The sequence below is a fragment of the Myotis brandtii genome, unplaced genomic scaffold (genome assembly GCF_000412655.1).
Source record: "Myotis brandtii unplaced genomic scaffold, ASM41265v1 scaffold1612, whole genome shotgun sequence".
Classification (NCBI taxonomy): Eukaryota; Metazoa; Chordata; class Mammalia; order Chiroptera; family Vespertilionidae; genus Myotis; species Myotis brandtii.
In genome coordinates this window covers 1020756-1030588 of record NW_005355890.1, presented here as the reverse complement: position 1 = coordinate 1030588, position 9833 = coordinate 1020756, and the positions used below count along the sequence as shown (strand labels likewise).

Below are 9833 nucleotides of genomic sequence, written 5' to 3'. Positions count from 1 at the left end.
AGAGAGTTAGAAACATCGATGAGAGAGAAACATCGATCAGCTGCCTCCTGCTCACTCCCTACTGGGGATGTGCCCGCAACCAAGGTACATGCCCTTGACCAGAATCGAACCTGGGACCCTTCAGTCTGCAGGCCGACGCTCTATCCACTGAGCTAAACCGGTTAGGGCTTGAGGCTAGCTTTTGACCTGACGGAGCAGCAGCGGTAGAGGTACTGTCCTGCCCCACCTTGCTCAGCATGTGGGGTTCTGTGTCTGTTCCCTGGGTGGGTGGGGCATTGGCTTCACTCACCGCTGGCTGGGACTGTGCTCCTGCCTCCTGTCTTGCCCAGCAAGGCTCCGAGTCCATCCACCAGGATTTCTTCTTCAGCCGCTCTTTCTGACTCATCCACTGGGCTCTGTTACAGAAGGCGATTTCCCTATAATGTTCTTCTGCTTTTCAGCTTTGCCTGTCATTTCTGTTCTCAATTCCATGGTAAGTTTCAGTTCTCTATTCTCATCTCTGATATAAGAACTTTGCTCTGTTTCTCAGGACTAAAGGTTTAGTGATGAAATGAGGTAGTTTTTCCTGGAAACGCCTACACTGCCCTTTTTTATCATGAATATTATAGAATGTTTTCCAATAGAAATACCTCATTTATTGTGGTAGCATTCTTCCTAAATCAAGTACTTAAGTTTCATTCAAATGATGGGCCCTAGCCAGTTTGGCTCAGTGGATAGAGCATCGGCCGGCAGACTGAAGGGGCAGGTTCCATTCCGGTCAAGGGCACATACCTCAGTTGCAGGCTCGATCCAGGGCACATGTGGGAGGCAACCAACTGATGTGTGATGTTCCTCTCTCTCTGTCTCTCCCCCTCCCTTCCACTTTCTGAGTTTTAATACTGAGTTTTAATCTAAAAATCAATGAAAAAATATCCTCGGGTGAGGATTAACAATAAATAAATAAATAGTATATTTATTAGAGCCATAGAGATTAATGAGGCATTACTACTTGGGTTTCCTTTATTATAAGTAAATTATTCATCGAATAAAGTGTCTTTTGAAAAAAACAACAGTTTAAATGCAATTATAGCACCAAAATTTCATGAGAGAAATTTTAGTACTATTGTTGGGCAGGTTTTACTTTAAGCGAACTGGGAGTGTTAATATAAATTTAGGAATTAAAAAACTCTAAGCTGGTAACCAGCAGTGTATGTCAGAATCCTCTGTAGAGGCTTCTTAGAATACATTGGTCTGGGACCAACCCCCTGAGTCAGAGGGTCGTCTGTGAGGTCTGAACATGTGTGAATCCTTGTTGCAACCCAAAGTCCAATCCGCCCCTTCATTCATTTCACTGATAAAGACACTGAAGCTCAAAAATACTAAGTGATTTGTCCAACCTCACACGCATGAAAGAAGCACTTTCATCGGTCATATTCCAATGGGCTGTGACTCTACAGCCAGGAGTGAAGCTTTTCTGAGTGACGAGAGTTAAAACTCATTATAAAACTCCACTTTTGTCATCACCTTGTAATTATGAAAGTCAAAATTATGCAGAAATTCTTAGTTCTTATTGGAATCAACCTTCAAGTGTTCAGGCTAGCAGTTCTCAGAGGTCATATTTATGTTTTGCCAGAAAGTTCTCTGAAAAGAGAAGGCCTTACCATCTTATGCGAGTTGGGGCCGAGATTACTACAGAGAGAGGGATGTGCAGTGGACACGCCATAGTTAGAGGAAAACTGAGTGGGGAACCAGCCACTCTGTCGTAGATGAACCTAACAGAACCTGACACTTGGCACATCCTCATGGTACCCTGGCTGCGTTCCTGCAGGTCATGGAAGGAAGAAAAGAAGGCCTGATGACATACTTACCTACATCATCAATGTCGCTCTCCAGATAGCTTGAAACAAAAACTCTCCTCTGACCCTGCAGAGTCTGTCCAAGCAGTTATATTGGTATATCCCCTTTACCATCAATTTCCTCAAACGAATAATGCAAATTTGGCATCTTAACCTCCTCAACACTTATTAGTCATCCAGGTGGTCCTCGTCCCACTTTCTGTTTCTGCAAAGTAACACTGTTCATTTATCTAATTAATATTTTTGAAGTGCTGAACTTTCTTGCCAGGCACTGACATAGGCTCAGGCGAGCATAAAAGACATAGACATTATCTCCTAGACCTTACTTTCCGGGGTGGGGGCACAATGAATCACCCAGCTACAAACTCTGGTGGCACAATAAAGGACGCAGAGAGTGTTAGGAGAGAGTATAATGGGGGACTCATTTAGATTGGGTGGAAGGTGGTTATCAAAGAAGACCTCTTTGAGCAAGTGGAAGTCAATCTGACACTTGAAGGAGTAGCAGGAGTTGGCCTGCAAAAATGTGAGGGAAGGTGTTCCAGGCAGAGGAACAAGAGTAAAGGACAAAAGGCAGGAATAACATGGACAGGCAGGCAATTCATAGAACTGAAAGAAGGCGGGCCCGTGTGTTGAGAGCTGAAGAGCTAGTGGGTAAGCAGTGTCAAGTGGGTCTAGGGAGACAGGGAGGGGGAGGTCACAGCATCTCACAGGCCAGGCTGAAATCGCTGGTCTTGATTCCAAATGCAAAGGGAGTCATCGAAGGGATTTAAACAGGAAATTGCTGTCTGTTGGCTGGAGACTGGATTACAACGGAACCACGACGGCCATTAGAAGGCCATGGCAGTGGTCTAGGTGAGAGGTGATGGTGACCTGGAGTAGGATGGTGGCTTTGGGGTGGAGGGAAATGGAAAGACTCAGAATGTACCCTGCAGGTTGATAAACCTGTTACATTAAATGTCTGGGAGGGTGTCCAGTATGACCTCCAGGTTTCTGGCTTAAGCATCTGCTAGATTGGAGGTGCCATTTACTGAGGTTTAAAAAGATGGCAGAATAAAAGGTTTGGAGTAAGGACAAGAGTGTTTTGTTTTAAATGCCTGTGAAACATCAAAGGGAGATGTTAGGAAGGCAGTTGGATCTGTGGGTATCAAGCTCAGAAAAGAGGTCTGGGGAGAACATAAATTTGGGGGTCTTTGACATATAGTTGGTATGGAAAGCCATAGGAATATGGAAGATCTCAGGGGGAAAAGAAAGGTTTAAGACAGACCTCTATGAAACTTCACAATATAGATGTCAAAGAAGTGAAGATAAATAAACCAAAACAGGGCAGAGGAAAACCAGGGGGTATGATGTCATGGTAGCAAGGAAAGAAATTGTCTTGGAAAAAAAGTGTGGTCAGCTCTGGGTAGTGAAAGCTCAGGTACCCTGAGGACTGCAAAGGAACTATTGGATGAGAAGGCCATTGATGGTCTTCATCATGAACAGTTTCTATAAAATCATGAGACAAAAATCAGATTGGATTGGTTTAAAGAGTGACTAGAGGTTTAGTAAGTCACAATGAGCATTAAATAAAGACAAGAAATAGAAAAGAATGGAAAAGACCAGAAAGCCAGAGTACATTGCTTGTATTAAAAATAAGAAATATGTTCTGAAACTTTTGTTTCAGGCACGTGAGTGTGTCCACCTAAGGGGCATAGTCAAAGGATTCTCTGAAGCAATGGGAGATTGGAGACATTTTTTTACTCTCATGACTGCGGGCAGGGTTCCCACTGACATCTATTGAGTAGAGGCCATGGATGCTACTAAACATCCCACAATGCAAAGGACACCCTACAACAAAGAATTATCCGCCCCCAAATGTCAAAAGTGCTGAAGTTGAGAAACTCTACTCTAAGATAATGGACTTCAACTATAGCTGCACATCAGAATCCCCGGGAAGCTTATAAAAGCTCCCATGTGTTGGGACCACCTGGGAGTTAGTATATTTGAAATTTTCCCCAATTGATTCTCAGGTGCAGCCAGGATTAAAAACCCTTGCTCTGGCCCTAGCTGGTTTGGCTTAGTGGACAGAGCATCGACCTGCAGACTAAAGGGTCTCAGGTTCAATTCCGGTCAAGGGCACATGCCCAGGTTGCAGGCTGTGCAGGAGGCAGCCGATCAATGATTCTCTCTCATCATTGATGTTTCTATCTCTCTCTCCCTCTTCCTTCCTCTCTGAAATTAATATATATCTCTATATATATATATAGATATATATTTAAAAAACTAAAACAAAACCTTGCTCTGGGAGGAGAGTTCCACAGTCCTTTTATGCATGTGTACGAAAAAGGAGGAGATGGATTGCAGAAAATTTATGATTCCTGACACCACCCCCAACACACACACACACACACACACACACACACACACACACACTTAATGGGCGAAAGCCCAGCTAATATTATCAATAAATCTTAACAATGAAGCTTGCAACATGGTTTTAATTAATCCGTCACTTTCTTTTGGGCCCAATGTCTCTCTCAGATTTCCTATCTTTCATTTGGAGAATAACTGGCTATTTCTCAGTTCTTGCTCCTGTCTCTGGCCAGAAGCTGAAAAAGACCACCAGACCACCGGGTAGGATAGGATGTGGCTTCTCAGTAACCTACTTTAGTTCCTTTTCTTAAGAGGACCCTAATTTTTTGTCTTTGGTGCTCTTCAGCTTCACTCTGACCTGACTACCGGTAGATTTATTGGTGCCTATCCTGCTCATAATCCAGGGCATTCTTTTAATCTGAGCACATCCTCCTTCAATTATGGTCAATTCTGTGCTGTTATCTCTTCAATATGTTGCCTCTCCCTAATTCTCTTATTCTCTCCTTTAGCACTCCTATTAGATTTATATGGATTTTGTCATCTTTTTCATGAGATTATGTTAATTTCATTTTCATAATTTCTGTTCTTTCTCTGTTTTTTGGTGTGCTGTCCTCAGACCCAACCTCCAAACCACCAGCGCTCTCTCTCTCTCTCTCTCTCTCTCCCTCATCTTCTAGTCTGTTTAACTGGTCTATTGAGTCTTAAAATTTTAATGACTATATATTTCATTTTCAAAATTTCTCTTTGGTTCTCTATTTTCTTCAATGTTCTCTTTCTGCCTTATGGGTCCTATTCATTCCTTTGTCTTTTTTAACATTTAAAATCTCTCAGAATGTTTTATTATCATTAGTTCTTAGAGTGTAAACTCTAGCATTGGTTGTGTCTGCTGACTCTCTTCCTTCTGATCTCATGCAGACATGTGTGGACGAGACTAACACTTCTGCAGTATCATAATCCCAACATCGCAATATCCACCATCTTTCTACAAGGAACAGTCAGCTAAGAGAGCATTGTTCCCATTGGTGTCCAGACCTCACATTTTGTATGTGATGGTTTATATGGGTTTAAAGCCCTTATCTGAGGAGAATAATGTAGGCAGAAGGACTATGTGGGGGGAGGGCGGGGCCCCTCCAGCCGGTGCTGTCGCCTGATCAGTTGCCCGGTCGCCTCTCGCAGAGGGAGGCCAGACTGCAGCTTACTAAGCTGTCAGTAAGACATCCCCTGATGGCTCCCAGACTGTGAGAGGGTTCAGGCCGGGCTGAGGGACCCCCCGAGTGCATGAATTTCCGTGCACCAGGCCTCTAGTTGAGTTATAACGTTCAGTTATCTAACACCTTGAGTATCTCACCCACAAAACTGCCACCTGGACTCCTGCTGCACAGTTTCTGCAACCCCACAGACATCTACAGAGCTGGTCTGATGGCCTCCTGCTCTCCAAATATTCTACAGTGGTCCTTTCCCAGGTCTCGAGTCTAGGAGGCCATCCCAGAAGGAAATGGAGTCTTTCTGAGGGAAGAGCACTTGCATGTGTGAAATAACGAGAGCACACAGCCAAATGCCAAATCATGTGCACCAGACAAATGATGTAGGAGGGAAGGGAAACATTAAGTGCTAGTAAAGCTTCATGAGCAGGCTCAGATATCATCTGGCCTTGAGGGTGAGTTGGGCCTGTGCATGAAGCATTCCAGGTGTAAGTGGGTATAAATACAAGGTGAAACATGCTGACAGCTTATGCTGCCCTTTTGGTTTAAGTGGGTAGATAGACACTGAGGAGGGGTGGTAGTAACAGGCCGGGGGGTGGGTGGGTAAGGAAGCTAGAAGGGAGAATACTGATAATTGGCTGATGGTTAGTAGGGAAGGTGGTGGGAGGCAGATGAGAAACAGAAAAGGTAATAACATAAATAGCCACTGCTCACTGAGTGCTTTCTATGTGTGAGACTTTGTGCTAGCTATATTACATTACTTTCTAATTTAATCCTTACATATCCTATGGGTAGAAGGTGCTAGTATCCTCATTTTCCAGATGAGAAATCTGAGGCTAAAGGAAGTTAATTAAGTTGCCTTGGGTTATGCTGGTAGCAAGAGATAAAGTATAGATTTGAACCCTGGCAGTCTGGCCTCAGAGTTTGTGGTTCTAACTCTGCCTGAGAAGATTATAGTGTGTTGCTTTAATGCTACAAAAAAGTTGGACCGTGTGTCATTTGATCATTGCTTTACACTGGTTGTCATCTTCTGAAGTAAGACTATGCTCACTCAACAAACACTTATGATGCTGCCAACCCCTAGCCTTATATTGTATGTTGAGTATATCAAAATGAGTCATTAATTACTGCCCTGGAGGAGGTGACAGTCCCATAAGGAGGTCACAAGAAGGAGAGACATGTAAACACATAATTATAATGCAGTATGGCAAATGATGATTCAACATAATACTATTAAACAGCCCATGAAACTAGCAGCCTCCAAAATATTCTTTGAGATATATTAGAATAAGTTCATGTTTAATTTTAGTCCCAATTTTAGTAATAAGGACTCATATATTCCTGCAGGGGAATTTATCCTATTTATCTTTTAAAAACTTAAAAATTTTTTCTCAGTTACAGTTGACATTCAATATTATATTAGTTTCAGTTATACAGCATAGTGATTAGACATTTATACAACTTATGAAGTGATACCCCTGATAAGTCTAGTATCCCCTCGCATCACGCATAGTTATTACAATATTTTGACTATATTCCTTATGATGTATTATACATCCATGTGATTATTTTGTAACTGCCAATTTGTATTTCCTCATCCCTTCACCTTTTTCATCCAGCCCTCCCACCCCTGACTCCCTTCCCACATGGCCTTGAGGGGGAGTTTGTTCTCTATATCTATGTTTGCTTCTGTTTTGTTGGTTTTGTGTGGGTTTTTTTTTAGATTCCACATGTAAGTGAAATCATGTGGTTTTTGTTTTTCTCTGTCTGGCTTATTTTACTTAGCATAATACCTTTTAGATCCATCTATGTTGTGACAAATGGCAAGATTTCACTCTTTCTTTTGGCTGAATAATATTCTATTGTATATATGCACCACCTTTTCTTTATCCAGTTATCTATCCATGGACACTTAGGTTGCTTCCATACAATAATTCTTTGATGAACATAGGGATGCAGATGTCTTTTTGAATTAGTGCTTTGGCTTTCTTCGGATAAACACTGAGAAGTGGAATTACTGGGTCCTTCTTTGTTGCTTGTTATAGCCTTTGTTTGAGTCTATTTTGTCCGATATAAGTATTGCTACTCAGGTTTTTTGTTTGTTTCCATTTTCATGAAATGTCTTTTTCCATCCCTTTACTTTCTGACTGTGTGTGTCTTTCAATCTGTGTGTGCTCTTGTAGGCAGCATATGTAAGGATCTTGTTTTCTTATTCATTCAGCCACCCTATGTCTTTTGATTAGAGCCTTTAATCCTTTTATATTTAAAGTAATTATTGGTAGATATATAGTGATTGCCATTTTATTATTCATATTTTTTTATCTTTCTTCTTAAAGAAGTCCCTTTAATATTTCTTATAATACTGGTTTGGTGGTGATGAACTACTTTAGTTTTTTCTTGCTTGGGAAACTCTTTATCTATCATTCAATTCTAAATGATAACTTTGCTTTGTAGAGTAATCTTGATTGTAGGTCCTTGCTTTTCATCACTTTTAATATTTTGTACTAATTCCGTCTGACCTGCAAAGTTTCTATTAAGAAATCAGTTGACCAGTCCTATGCAAGCTTTCTTGTAGGTAGCTAACTGCTTTTCTCTTACTGCTATTAAGATTCTCTCTTTGTCTTTAACCTTTGGCATTTTATTATAATGTAGCTTGGTGTGGTCTTCTTTGGGTTCATCTTGTTTGGGACTCTCTGTACTTCCTGGACTTGTATGTCTATTTCCTTTGCCAGGGTAGGGGAATTTTCAGTCACTATTTCTTCAAATAGGTTTTCAATTCTTTGCTCTCTCTTCTTCTGGTACCCCTATGATGCAAATGTAGGTACTTTTGATGTTGTCCCAGAAGTCCCTTAAGCTGTTTTCATTTTTAAAAATTCTTTTTTCTTTTAGCTGTTCTGATTAGGTGTTTCTTACTACCTTGACTTTCACATTGCTGATTCGGTCCTCTGCTTTATCTAGTCTGCTGTTGATTCCTTCTATTGCATTTTTCCTTTCTGACTGGGTTCTTTTTTATGGCTTCTATGTCCCCCCCCCCCCCTTTTTAATGCTGTTGAAGTTCTTACTAAGTTCCTCAAACATTCTTATAACCATTTTTTGAATCTGTATCTGGTAGCTTGCTTGCTTCCATCTCATTTAGTTTTTTTGTGTGGAGAGTTCTCCTGTTCTTTCATTTGGGGCATGTTTCTTTGTCTCCCCATTTTTGCAGCCTCTCTGTGTTTGTTCCTATGTATTAGGTAGGTCCTCTACATATCCCAGTCTTGGCAGAGTGTCCTTATGTAGTCTGTGTCCTGTGAAGCCCAGAGACACAGTCTCCCTGGTTACCTCAGGTGGGTGCTCCAGGGGTGTTCCTTGTGTGGATGGTGTATGACATTCTATTGTTGTTGAGCCTAGATTGCTGTCGACACATTCATTTGTGGAACCAACCGTCAGGTTGACTGGCTGTGGGGTCTGGCTATGACTACTGCAGACAAGCTGTTGTGTTCAAACTGACCCCATGGAGTGAGGTTGGCGGTAGCAGGGCTCTAATGCCTGCTGAGTTCACCCTAGGGTTGTATCATTTGTGGAGCTGCTAATTGGCTGGTGCTCTGGTGTGATCTGCAGCCAGTCACTGGGTGTGTTGGTTCTGTGGCCTCTTGGGAGGAGCTTTGATACAGGCCCAGTTTAGTTGCTGCTTTGCTTGGCCTTGGGCAACCTGGTAGGAGTTAAAAGTTGGGCTAAGAGGCATGTGGGAGAGGTTATGCTGTGAACCAACTCTGGGTGCCACTAGTGTTGGGCTTGGGGCCACCTAGCAAGAGGTACAGGGCATGCCAAGGCCAGCCACTGCTTGTTTGGGGTTTGTCAACCGTTCCGAGATTTCAGGGAAGTCTACAGGCCAAGGCCAACCTTATAAGTGATAGATACTGAGAGAGGTTCCAGTTTGTGCACTAGTTGGCTGGGGTGAGTGCTCAGGGAATCACCAGGATGGGATGCGTTTGATGGATACTCAGATTTTACACCCACCAATGTGAACAACAAAAGAAAATACACTGGCTCAGTGGTTTTGTGTTGACCTATGAACTGGAAGGTCATGGTTCAATTCCGATCGGGCACATGCCCAGATTGTGGGCTAGATTCCCAGTAGGGGGCATGCAGGAGGCAGCTGATCAATGATTCTTTCTCAACATTGATGTTTATATCTCTTTCTCCCTCTCCCTTCACTTCTAAAATCAATAAAAAAAATTTTTTAAAAGAAAATACACTGAGAGGCAAGAACATACAATGGAGTCAAAATAGTCTCTTCAGTAAATGGTGTTGGGAAAATTGGACAGTTACATACAAAAAAATGAAACTAGACCACCAACATACACAACAAATAAACTCAAAATGGATAAAGGACTTAAACATAAGACGGGAAACCATAAAAATACTAGAGGAATCCACAGGCAGCAAAATCTCAGACATATGC

At 42.1% G+C, this 9833-nt stretch overlaps 1 protein-coding gene across 1 annotated transcript in view; it reads right to left on the bottom strand.

The window, feature by feature from the left end:
- Window positions 1-9833, bottom strand: part of TMEM131 (transmembrane protein 131) — a 272545-nt gene that overhangs the window by 225034 nt on the left and 37678 nt on the right. The gene's annotated exons all lie outside the window — the stretch shown is intronic.